General features: G+C 40.6%; 1 protein-coding gene across 1 annotated transcript in view; it reads left to right on the forward strand.

The window, feature by feature from the left end:
- The first annotated feature begins 249 nt into the window (after positions 1-249).
- The window catches only part of LOC129538938 (ankyrin repeat domain-containing protein 26-like), a 129,760-nt gene continuing 116,726 nt past the window's right edge, over positions 250-13,283 (forward strand). The window contains 2 exon segments of the mRNA XM_088827883.1: positions 250-420; positions 4,393-4,626. The gene's annotated coding sequence lies outside the window, so the exon portion shown is untranslated.

Below are 13,283 nucleotides of genomic sequence, written 5' to 3' on the forward strand. Positions count from 1 at the left end.
GTAGGACTCGACTGAGCCGCTGAACTGAACTGAACTGACCATTGGCTAGCAAGAAAAGTATAGAACTCAGGCTATAGAATATAGAATGTATAGTCATTGTCAGATTTTTAGCAGTATATCTTTTACATGTAACGAGAAAATGATCGGACTGTGTAAGTGCAGACGTCAGACTTGTATAATTATTTTACTATTTATTTAAAGATTTTACAGTGGTCTTGAAGAGAAGTTTCTATGTATATATTTAAAGTATTCTTCTTTCCCTTCTTGTAGGTTACTCAAATGAGTCGTCCAGATCTGATTCCCTTTCTGATGAAATACCTGATGGCTCTCATCGTTGGTATTCCTTCCATTTTTTGCGTTGGAAGCAAAAAGACTTGGTTTGAATAGGCCAGTTTTTCTTCACGATCATAGGAAATAAGAGTAAGTTGAAGTAAATTATCGTGGTGTTCACAGGCTTCACACTTACATAATTGTGTGTGTGTGTGTTTCCTATGTTGAAACAATTTGGATTTGGAGGAAATATTCCAACTAGATTATAACCTCAGCTGCCACCAGGTATGATTAAATCTTCAACCTAGAAACGTACTCAGAAAAGATAGCCAAGTAGAAGCAGGCTTAAGGCCTGTTCCTTACTAATTCAGAATATTTGAGGGGAAGCCAATCTTTTTTAAAAAAAACTGGAAATTATAATCTTAAAATTAAAAACAAATGAATGCTTATATATATATACACACATACATATATATATTTTTCTTTGATGTTTTTGACATTTCTGTGATGACTAGTGTTATCATCTCTGTGTTAAAGATGTGGAAACATGCACAGAGAGGCTCGGTGCTTTGGCTAAAGTCACCCAGTATTAGATTTCCGTTTCCAGTTGTCCATTGTTCTTCCAAGTTGCACCATAAAATATTTAAAGGGATAGCATGTTATTTTATTCTAAGTCATACACATTAAAGCCAAAATAGTGAAATGATATGAGCAGATAAAATGAAATATGTTAAAGATGTTATTTTAATTCATAGTTGGCCAAATTCCATATTAGAGAGTCACGGTAAAATATAAGATTTGGCCATATTTGAGGAATCTTTCATTTTTTGACAGCTTACTTAATAGAATAAAAGAAGACCCTGCAGTATTCACAAAGGAAGGGGTGACTTCAGACTTTTTACTAAGTATAAAGCTAATATTTATACTTATTTGAATTGTCACAGATTCTAAGTGAGGGGAATCCATATTCTTATGATTTTATTTAACCTAAGTTACATGGAAAGTAAATCTTGGGAAAATGAATTTCTATAAAAGTCTTAAGATTATATGTAAAATGTTATTGTGTTTTGTATGGGTTAATGTACTTTTAAAATAGATCTTAAATTACCACATTATCAGAATCTTGTGTTTTCTCAGTTATCACTAATTAGCAGCTTCTGTTACACAGATTAGACTGAAATCTGTAAAAATCACAATTTAAAAATATACATTCCTTATTACCGTATCTGAGACTACTGCTAGTGTTATCGGACAATGCATTTCTCCTTTAAATGCAATTTCATTGGGCCGAGAAGGAAAGAAGGGGAAAGGTTAATTCAACAATGACAAAAATGTCTTTTCTGGGAATTCATCCTTTCAGAAAGACTTTAATGAGTGGTTACTCTGTGCCATCAACTATTCGGTGATGCCACAGGGTCAATAGCAAACAAAACAAACAAAGTCCTTGATTTCTGTGGAACAGCCTTACTTGGGAGATTTATCTGTGTATTCTTTGAAATTTTAAAATCACAGTGAAACATAATTCTAAGGAGAGGGTTTGAATTAGCAATCCTGGTCACCTCTGGGCCACACACAAGCCATTCTGTCACACAGCAATTCTGTTGTGTTAGAAACTCGAGATGGGGCTAAACTAAACCAACACTGCCCTTTTGGGGACTCATCCCGGTTATTTGGGGGATCCTGACTGGGCCAGAATCCTTTTGAAACTGGTTCGACCTCCCCAAAACCCTGCTATTTGGTTTTCTGGAACCATGGACCACCCACTTCCCTGACTCAGTAAAATCATTGTGACCCTCCCTGCTGGGACTGTGCTCTGGGCTAGAGAGTCACTCCTGCAGAGTGTGAGCAGCCTACAGTCATTGGTAGCGTTTGTCTGGTTGAGCCTTTGAGAAATGACTAGAGAGTAACCATAATAATGGTGTCCAATCAACTGAGTCCACTTAATACTCCAAGCACTGTTCTAAGCACGAAATATTTAATCCTTTAGACAACCTTGTGAGGAAGATTGTCGTTTTACAGATCAGAACACAGAACCAAGGTTCAGTAGCTGGTGAGTGGTAGAACTGAGATTCAAACCCAAGCAGCCTGATTCTAGTGTCTAGTCTTTACTGTTAACCCCTCTGTTATACTGTGCTGTTGAAAGACTGACTTTTAAAATTATGACAGTCAAATTAGTGGTCCTTCTCTCAGTGAACCACATATGCAAGGAGATCCAACCGGTCCATGCTAAAGGAGATCAGTCCTGGGTGTTCATTGGAAGGACTGATGCCAAAGCCGAAACTTTAATACTTTGGCCACTTCATGCGAAGAGTGGACTCACTGGAAAAGACTCTGATTCTGGGAGGGATTGGGGGCAGGAGGAGAAGGGGATGACAGAGAATGAGATGGCTGGATGGCATCACCGATGCGATGGACATGAGTTTGAGTGAACTCCGGGAGTTGGTGATGGACAGGGAGGCCTGGCGTGCTGTGATTCATGGGGTCGCAAAGAGTCGGACGCGACTGAGCGACTGAACTGAACTGATGCTAATAATTCTGACACTGGTTGAAGTATTTTTAGAAATCTTGTTTTGGAGTTATCTGGGTCATATCACTTAATTTTTCTGGACCCCCGTTTTCTTATGTACAATGAGGAGTCAGACCTTCACCATTTGAAGGTGGATTAAATGTTTGGAATGACCAGAAATCAGTTTGAACCAATTTTAAAAAATAAGTTTAGAAAATAAATTCAGCAGTCCAAAGCAACTTTGGATGTGTGTACATGTACACAGGGCTATTGATGACAGAAGAATAAATGTGGTAATAACTTTGTTTGAGTTGTTCTGTCTTCTGTCTAGTTTTTGATACTTTCAGGACATCTGTAAACATTATGTTGTATCATTACTTTATGATTCACTTGGAAACATTTAAACGTCAGTTTGATCCCCAGCTGTTGTTCTGCTGTATGACTTTTGAAAAGTTCTTTAATCCTTTGTGACCTCAGTTTCTTCATCTATGAAATGGGGATCACAGTATTTACTCTTGATGGATCTCCACCCCCATAGAAGTGTCTGTTCAGGAGTTAGTCTCCATAATAAAACCATTATTAAGAAAGATTAACAGAGAATATATGTAAAACGCTTGGCGTTATACAGTACTCAACAAATACTAGTCTTTGAGTTCTTCTACCCCAGCTCAAAAAATAACAATGGCAGTAACAGCAGTGATTCTTTTCTAATTTGAAAACTTAGAATGTATGCACTTTGTCAGTTGATGATCTAATCTTCACGTGTCGGAGCTTTTTTTTTGAAATAATATTGTCTCATTTTAACTTTGTGATTCTTATGGTCACTTATTTACCCAAACTGATACACTGACCTTTGCACCTGTTTAATTGGCTCTTTAATTACCATTTTGTTCATCAACATAAACACCTATCTGCTTTTAATCGTGTCATAGCAGTTAAAGACTTTAGCTCTGGACATAATTCGTCCCCTTAATTCTTTTCCTCCTAAGCCTTTATTATGTCTGGGACTTCGTTGTATGTTTGCTTAAATTAATTTTTCATGTTTTGTTCTAGTTACGGTCAGGTTTATTCAAGCACTAGACAACAGATTCTGTCATAAAATCAACTTGTAAGCTAAAAACAACTGCTCTTACAAATTAAAAAATGAGTCTATGCCATGATGAGACCTCCACTGCTTCTATAAACCATGCAAGAAAATACTATTTTTACTTTATAGTAGGACCTTTGCAATATTTCAGTGTCTTCAAGAATGATAAATTTCTTTAGCCGAAAGGGACTTTTGAAAAATGATGAAATTGCATGCGTTCATTTTATAGATGAGGAAAATTAAGTAAAGGAGTTAATGACTTGCCTAAGGTCACATATTTATTGATAGAATTGGAACTAACATCGTGAGTTCCATATTCTAATACGAACCTCTTTCCATCATACCAGTTTAGGGGACAGATTGACACAGATTTTTGTGTTAGTCTCTCTTCTGTTAACAGCGTTACCTTATATCTGTCCTAAAGACATTGTTTGGAGAGCTTTCTTTTTTGAAGAATAACATCAGTCTGTCAAAGTATTGTGTTTGGTCTGTAGGGTTGCTATCTTACACTTAGTATTTTGTTATTTAGGATAGTAAATGACAGCCGACAGGTCCTCCAGGAACCTGACTTTGCTCAGTCCCTCCTGAGGGATCCAGATACTCCTACCATAAGGAAATCAAGAGGAACTTCCACTCAAGGGATATCCACACATGCTCCTTCAACTCAGCTGGCCGTGGCGGATGACCAGAGAAGCACAACAGGGAGTGTCCACAGCAACGTGAGCAGCTACCATGGCAACCTCCACAGGTCCCGTGATGGCAGGTGAGTTTTATCAGCAGCTTCGTTTATCTCATGTGCCGAGTTCGAGTCATACGGTGTCCAAAGGAAAAGCAGCCAGTTCTGAAACAGGAGTTGATCTTGATTGACCTTTCTGAACTTTGCTAGGTTCAGTTGTCCCAGATTATGGTCAGACTTAATGCCAGCTAGAGGAGTTTAGACGCGATACAGCAAGCAACGTGGAATCATTGCTCATGAGAGAGAAGGCAGAGTAAAAGTGGTTATTTTAGTGAGATTAACTTAGCAAACAATTATGGAATACCTACTATGTCAGACACTGTGTGAGTCTCTGGGGATACAAAACTGATTTAGACATGATCTTTGTTCTTAATAAGCTCAAGAAAAATAGGGTAGTCATTATTTGTGTTGTAGTTGAAAGCATGGGGTCTAGAATAATAAGCCTCAGTTTCCTCATCTGTAAAATGGTAATAGTAATAATATCTGTCCCTTAGCAATGTTGTAAAACATAAATGAGATAATAAACCTAATGGCTCAGAACAGTGCCCATCTCAGTAAGTGCCTGTTATCAACTTTTATTATCAATAGGATAAGGTAATAATTAAAGTAAAATGCGAATATCATGGTATAGTCCAGAGGTTGTCAAATTTTTCTGTAAAGAGAAAAATAACTAATATAATAAATACTGTATTATAAATGAAATAGCCTAATAAATAACTTTAGGCTTTGTGGGTCACATGGTCTTTGTTGCCACCATTCATTTCTGCTGTTAATACCATGAAAGCAGCCATAGACCGTATGCAGTCAAAGTAGGAGTGGCTGTGTTGCAGTAAAATTGTTTACAAAAATAGGAAGGGGCCCGATTTGACCAGCTGGGCACAGTTGGCCAACCCCTGTTTGATAGCATGGACGAGGAGGGGGTGATTAAATCTGGTGGGGAGGAGGTGGGAGAAAGCTTCACAGAGAATGTCTGAGAGAGGGCAGGATGTGCCTTCTTGTTATATTTGATGGCAGAGACACTAGAATTAGAAACCTCTTAGGAGCTCTGCAGTAATTCAGTTAAGAGATGATGGAGGTTTATGAAAGAACAGTGACAGTGCCAAGAGAGTAATAGCTGATCTAAAAGATATTCAAAAAGAAGAAATGAAAAGATAGGAGTTGGTGATGGATTCAAAGCAGTTGGAAAGAAGGAATGTGCCAAAGGAAATTTTTTAAAAGATTTCCAAGCCTGGGAAACTGAAAGAATGAAAATTATGATGCCTGAAATTCTCTCTTCTGTGTTTCCGTGGCTGTGTTGTATCCTTCCAGGCTCATTCCAGCCTTTCTTTCAGTCTTCCCTGTCCTTGTCATGTAGGATACGATTCCTCGACGTACTCTCTTTTTAGACCTTCTTGTTTGTCCTCTCAACTTGCTTGCTTTTGCCTTCTAACTTGGTCAGCGACTCTAGGTTTTGAAAAGGAGCCGCCTTTGACATGTTTTCTATCTTGTATCCGTTACCTTTACATGTTTGCTAACTTTGATGTGTTTTCTCTCTTGTATCCATTTCTTTTTATTTCCTTGCGAGATTTTTGAAATATTTTGAATATTTCCTTTCTACCAGTTCCATCCTTCATTCTTTGTATTTCTGGTCTTTTTCACCTTCTTCCCCAACTGCTAACATAACCAATGACCTGATTTTAAACCACCATCAAAGATCCTTTCTCTTTCCTGCCTTTTCCTTTCATTCAGCACTCCTAAGTGAAAAGTGTTCCTCTAGGTGCTAGAAACGCAGAGATGGAAGACAAAAGAGTAGTAGGTACGATAAAATCATACACAGTGTGCTTTGGGATTCCAAAGAAGAAAGCCTTTTCAGTCACTGTGGAAAGTCTCGTTCACAAACAAGGTAGTACTCTGATTTGACTAGGGTACAGAGGCGACAGTGGGAAATCTCAGACAAGGAAACAGCACATGCAGAGGCAAGGAGGACGGAAAGGCATTTAGGTACCAGGGCCACTGAAGGAGATGAAACATGCTGAGGAGCTCGGGATTTGTTCCCCTAGAGCAATGAGAGACTATTGAAAGACTTTGAGCATTGGGGTGATTAAATCAGGTTTGTGTTTTAGGAAGATCACTTTGACAACAGCATAGGAGAGGAGGTTGTAAGGAAGTCCAGTTGGGAAGTTTCTAGAGTAAAACTAGAGCTCTTAAGTTAAAACACTCATAGAGAGAGAGGAAACCAGAGAATCTTTGAGAATACCTGTCTCCATGAACTGCTAGCTCCAGTTAGCATGAGTGGTAAAGAACCCACCTGCCAGTGCAGGAGATGTAAGAGACATGAGTTCGATCCCTGGGTTGAGAAGATTCCCCGGAGAACGAAATGGCAACCCATTCTTGCCTGGAGAATCCCATGGACAGAGGAGCCTGCCATGGGGTCACAAAGAATTGAACATGACTGACGTGACAGCATAGCATGGCTCCATGAACTGACTTTCAGCAGTATTTGATATTTGACATTATTAGCCTCATCTTTTTCAATAAGGAATGAACAGTTATACGACAGCTCTTATGCATGTGGCATTCTGTGTGTTTAGAGATATACAGAAGAAAGCTAAAGTATAATTTCTGCTTCCCAGAAGAATAGAACCTTACGGGAAAGGTTATCATACACATGATGACCAATTAAAAATAGTTCAAGCTAGCGTATAATTAAAACTGTGCGTGTTAGAGATGATCAGTGTTATAGAACTTCAAATGATCAGATTGGCTACTCTGAAAATATCTCAGGAGATAAATAGGGTGAGCAAATGGTAGTACAAATTATGAGTTCATATTGAGCAGAGTTTCTGAAGGGAGTTAAGTGTAGAATTTTAGCTTTTGTAATCTAAATGAAATTCCAGTTTAGGTAAGAAAACTTATAATCTTTAATATAAAGTAGTGGTAATTAAAAAGCTGCAGGATGGAATTCCTTGAAGCTGAATCAAAAAGAACATACCAAGAACAAGATCATCAGTCATCATCAGTTCAGTTGCTCAGTCATATCCAGCTCTTTGTGACCCCCATGGACCACAGCATGCCAGGCCTCCCTGTCCATCACCAACTCCCGGAGCTTGCTCAAACCCATGTCCATCGAGTCAGGGATGCCATCCGACCATCTCATCCTCTGTCGTCCCCTGCTAGGAGAAGAACAAGATACAGTAATGAAAACAATCCAGTAAGAATAGCCTAGCATGTGATTCAGAGAAAATGCTTATAAACACATGAGGGTCTCTATGAAAGTTTAGTGTCATGGAAACTAGGGGATCGTGTATGACCTCCTGTGATGGCCTTTCTTATTTCTGCTTAATTAAAGTCACACTCATCCTTGAAGTCCTGCTTAATTCCCATACCATGGCAGCTAATTAATTGCTTTTAAACATTCTTTGAGTGTGACCTATTTTCGGTACAGTTTGTTTTTCCCTCAGCTGAGTTTGCTGTTTCTGGAGAATGTGAACTTGCTGACAGATATCTGTATATCCCTTGACAGTATCTAGCCCTCTGTTGTTCTTTAGTTGCTGAGTCGTGTGGGGTCTTTGCAACCCCATGGACTGTAGCCTGCCAGGCTCCTGTCTGTGGGATTTCCCAGGCAAGAATACTGGCGTGGGTTGCCATGTCCTTCTCCAGAGAATCTTCCCAACCCGGGGATCGAACCCACGTCTTCTGCATTGGCAGGCAGTCAGATTTTTTATCACTGAGCTACGAGGGAGGAAACAAATCAATCTGTCAAGCAACTTTAGAAATAATTTGGGCATGCCATCTCATGGATATTTCTGTCTGCGTCAGTCAGTGTTTAAGTGTACACGTTAGCACTATATTTTGGCCGTGGTTTTCTCATCATCTCATGTTATCTTGGCTGTAAGATTACACATATGCACACATATCTGCTTCTCAGTGCTCACTCTAGTCCAGATTGCTTGATGGATAGTTACTGATCTCAGTGCTATGTAAAATAAAATAGACTTAGGTAAATATACCTACACATATATATCGACTTCAAAGAATAAGCAATTGGTAGTTAGATGAGAGGATATAGAAAAGGAAATGGATGAGTAACGGGGTGGAATTTGAGAATGAGTGGTCAGTTTGGTACGTGGGTGACATTTTCCTGTGAGTCAAGTCCTAATTATCCACCTCAGATAAGGCAGCTCTCCATCTGAAGGGTGTCTACTGACCCCGCTCCCTGCAGCTGAGAGGCTCGTCCTTCTGTGAAGGGTATCTGGCTGTGCATCCCCACAAGAGTTTTACATGGTACAGAATTCTGGTTGAAAAGTTTTTTTTTTTCTCTTGACATTTAAAATATATCGTTTTTTGGCTTTTGGTATTGTTAAGGACTCTGCTGTCATTCTAACCGTTGGTCTCTTTTAGGTCTGTCCTCTTTTCTGAGACTGTTTTTCATGACTCCTGTCCTTGGAGTTCTGCAGTTTCATTGAAATGTGTATTTCTTTGTACTTCTCCTGCTAGTGGTATACAGTACCTCCTTGGTCTGTGAATTCACGTGTTTAGCAGTTGTGGAAAACTTGTAGTCATTCTCTCTTGAAATATTGAGATTCTCTCAATTCCCTCCCTCCTGGGAATCTAATTATTGGGTTGGCCACAAAGTTCATTCAGGTGCAGAAAAGCCATACCATCTTTCGGCCAACCCAGTATACTCCTATTCGACCTTCTCATTCTGCCCTCCATTTCTCTCGACATCACTTTCACATTTTCCTTGTCTCTCTTATGACATTCTTGATAGTTTTATTTTCACCTACTACCAGTTCATGAAATTTCTCTTCAAACAGCAGCCTGAATTGCTGTTTCGTATTAAATAATTCAGGAATTCTATCGAATGAGTTTCCGTTTAAAAAATTATGTTTGTAGATTTTTTTAATCTATTATTTCAAGTAATTCCTTGTAGATTGGTAACCTGTGACTATATTTCCTATTTCTATAAACATTACATACTTACCTATTCTGTCATTCAGTATTTGACAGTTTCAGTATCTGCAGTTCTAAGTTTGATGCTGTGACTCAGTCATAGTGGCTTGTTTTCTCTTGTGTTTGGTGGCTTTGTATTTTGAGCTTTTTGGTGAATCAGTTAGTGGGAATCCTGGAGAAAATATCGTTCTAGCTGATTGATAGGAGGCACAGCTAACCTGCAAAGACGTCAGCCTATGGGCCTGGTGATTTAGGCTAGCGAGGGAGTTCCTGGCTTCCTGTCTCAACTTACCAACTGGCCCAAGCCTCACCTTTCTCAAATAAATAGCAACCACACTTGTGTGACCTTTCCCATCTCATCCACCTAATAGCCCCTGCTTGATGAGCCCTAGCTCCTTATTGGGCTGGTCCCAATTCATAATAATTTTTGAAGTGGGGAACTCTTTGGAGATCTCCCCTCAATCATGCAAGATCTGCGATATCTCAAATAGTGAGTTCTTTCCGGATTTAACTGGTTCGGACTTTGCTGACGCTCCTACTCAGACGTATTTTCGGAAGTCATACTGTCGGAAGAAACCTGAGCATATTTATTTTCCTAATGCTCTACTTTAAGACAAACTGCTTAGCTCTTTAACAGCCTGAACAATATGAATGAACTCAGTGACCTTAACCAGTTACAGTGCGTGCAGTCACGTCAAACTCTTTGCCACCCCATGGACTGTAGCCTGTCAGGCACCTCTGTCCATGGAATTTTTCAGGAAAGAATCTTGGAGTGAGTTGCCATTTCCTCCTCCAGGGAATCTTCCTGACCCAGGGACTGAACCCATATCTCTTGCGTCTCCTGCACTGCAGGTGGATTCTTTACCACTAGTGCCACCTGGGAAGCCAAATTACCTTAACACATTTTATAAAATCACTGATAAAATATTTGTGATTCACTAGAGGGGTTTCTGGAGAAGGAAATGGCAACCCACTCCAGTATTCTTGCCTGGAAAATCCCATGGACGGAGGAGCCTGGTAGGCTGCAGTCCATGGGATCGCTAGGAGTCGGACACTGAGCGACTTCACTTTCACTTTCATGCATTGGAGAAGGAAATGGCAACCCACTCCAGTGTTCTTGCCTGGAGAATCCAAGGGACAGGGGAGCTTGGTGGGCTGCCGTCTATGGGGTCGCACAGAGTTGAACACTACTGAAGTGACTTAGCAGCAGCAGCAGCAGCAGCAGAGGGGTTTCCGTAGTGGCTCAGCAGTAAAGAATCTGCCTGCAATGCAGAAGATGCAAGAGACCCAGGTTCAATCCCTGGTTTGGGAAGATCCCCAACCCAGTCCAGAATTCTTACCTGAAGACTCCCATGGATACAGGAGCCTGGCGGGCTGTGGTCCATGGGGTCACAAAGAGTCAGACACAGCTGAAGCGACTGAGCAGCCAGGCAGGTAGAGGAAATAAAATGGAAGATTTCATATTCTACATGATCCTGTAGGTGGTTAGTAGTCTTCGGCATCATAAATACAATTCACACCTTAGCTTTATCACTTACTGTAAGAATCTAGATAAGTTGTATTTAATTATAAGACTCAGTTCCTCATTTGTAAAGCAGAATACAACTTATTGTGTTATTTTGAGAAATAAAGGAGATGATATGTATACATTCACTGAGGACAGAACCTGATGCACAGTACATACTTAGTAAAGAAGCTTCTATGACTATCACATTATGTTGTTTCTATTTTACTATTCCCATAAACTACTCAAATTTTTCCTTGAACTGGTGTGGTGTGATTTCAGAGACAACTGGAAATAAGATTTATTGCCATATCTTTACTATAGTGATGCGTAGAATTTACTTTATTGAGTATTTTTAATACCAATATATGATAGAGTAAAATGATGATCCTCGAAAGCAGTAACGAGAATGAAACAGTGACAGTTTCCATGGGACAGAAAAGTGCCATAGGTCACCAACCACTGTAATGAAAGAATTATCAAAGGTGACAGAGACCAATGCTTGCTACAGTTCAGAAGCTGGCAGACTAAAACCTACAGAGCAAATCTGCCCCAATTATGCCCCTGCAAACAAAGTCATACTGAAACACTTCCACGTTGTTCATGTATTGTCTATGGCTGCTTTTCTGTGATTGTGGTTTCCATTGTGCCCAGCCTCTGACAGATAAGGATAAGAGGTTTATGGAAGCTTCCTGATGGGAGAGACTGACTGTGGGGGAAACTGGGTCTTGTTCCGATTGGTGGGGCCATACTCAGTGAATCTTTAACCCAATTTTCTGTTGATGGGTGGGGCTGTGTTCCCTCCCTGTTGTTTCACCTGAGACCAAACCATGGTGGAGGTAATGAAGATAACGGCGACCTCCTTCAAAAGGTCTCCTACATGCACTGGCACGCTCAGCGCCTCCCCATCCTGCAGCAGGCCACTGCTGACTCAACCCTCCGCCAGAGACTCCTGGACACTCACAGGCAAGTCTGGGTCAACTCTCTTATGGGGTCACTGCTCAAAGCTATGGTTTTTCCTAGAGTCATGTATGGGTGTGCAAGTTGGACTATAAAGAAAGCTTAGGAATTGATGCTTTTGAACTGTGGTGCTGGAGAAGACTCTTGAGAGTCCCTTGGACTGCAAGGAGATCAAAGCAGTTAATCCTTAAGGAAATCAGTCCTGAATACTCAACTGGAAGGACTGATGCTGAAGCTGAAGCTCCAATACTTCGGTCACCTGAAGCAAAGAACAGACTCACTGGAAAAGACTGTGATGCCAGGAAAGATTGAAGGCGGGAGGAGAAGGGAACGACAGAGGATGAGATGGCTGGATGGCATCACCGACGTGATAGACATGAGTTTGAACAAGCTCTGGGAGTTGGTGAAGGACAGGGAAGCCTGGGGTGCTGCAGTCCATGGGGTTGCAAAGAATTGGACCTGACTGATCACACGGACCACAGCCTTGTCTAGCTCAATGAAACTAAGCCATGCCGTGTGGGGCCACCCAAGACAGGCGGGTCATGGTGGAGAGGTCTGACAGAATATGTGGTCCTTGGGAAAAGGGAATGGCAGACCACTTCAGTATACTTGCCTTGAGAACCCCTTGAACAGTATGAGAAGGCAAAATGATAGGATACTGAATGAGGAACTCTCCGGGTCGGTAGGTGCCCAATATGCTACTGGAGATCAGTGGAGAAATAACTCCAGAAAGAATGAGGGGATAGAGCCAAAGGAAAATCAATACCCAGTTGTGGAGGTGACTGGTGATAGAAGCAAGGTCCGATGCTGTAAAGAACAATATTGCATAGGAACCTGGAATGTTAGGTCCATGAATCAGGGCAAATTGGAAGTGGTCAAACAGGAGATGGCAAGAGTGAACGTCGATATTCTCGGAAATCAGTGAACTAAGATGGACTGGAATGGGTGAATTTAACTCAGATGACCTTTGTATCTACTACTGTGGGCAGGAATGCCATAGAAGAAATGGAGTAGCCATCATGGTCAACAAAAGAGTCCAAAAGGCAGTACTTGGATGCAATCTCGAAAACGACAGAATGATCTCTGTTCGTTTCCAAGGCAAACCATTCAGTATTACAGTAATCCAAGCCTATGCCCCAACCAGTAACAGTGAAGAAGCCGAATTTGAACGGTTCTATGAAGACCTACAAGACCTTTTAGAACTAACACCCCAAAAAGATATCCTTTTGATTATAGGGGACTGAAATGCAAAAGTAGGAAGTCAAGAAACACCTGGAGTAACAGGCAA

Source organism: Moschus berezovskii, chromosome 19 (assembly GCF_049115385.1).
Source record: "Moschus berezovskii isolate FMDL1 chromosome 19, NW_MosBer_1.0, whole genome shotgun sequence".
NCBI classification, from domain to species: Eukaryota; Metazoa; Chordata; class Mammalia; order Artiodactyla; family Moschidae; genus Moschus; species Moschus berezovskii.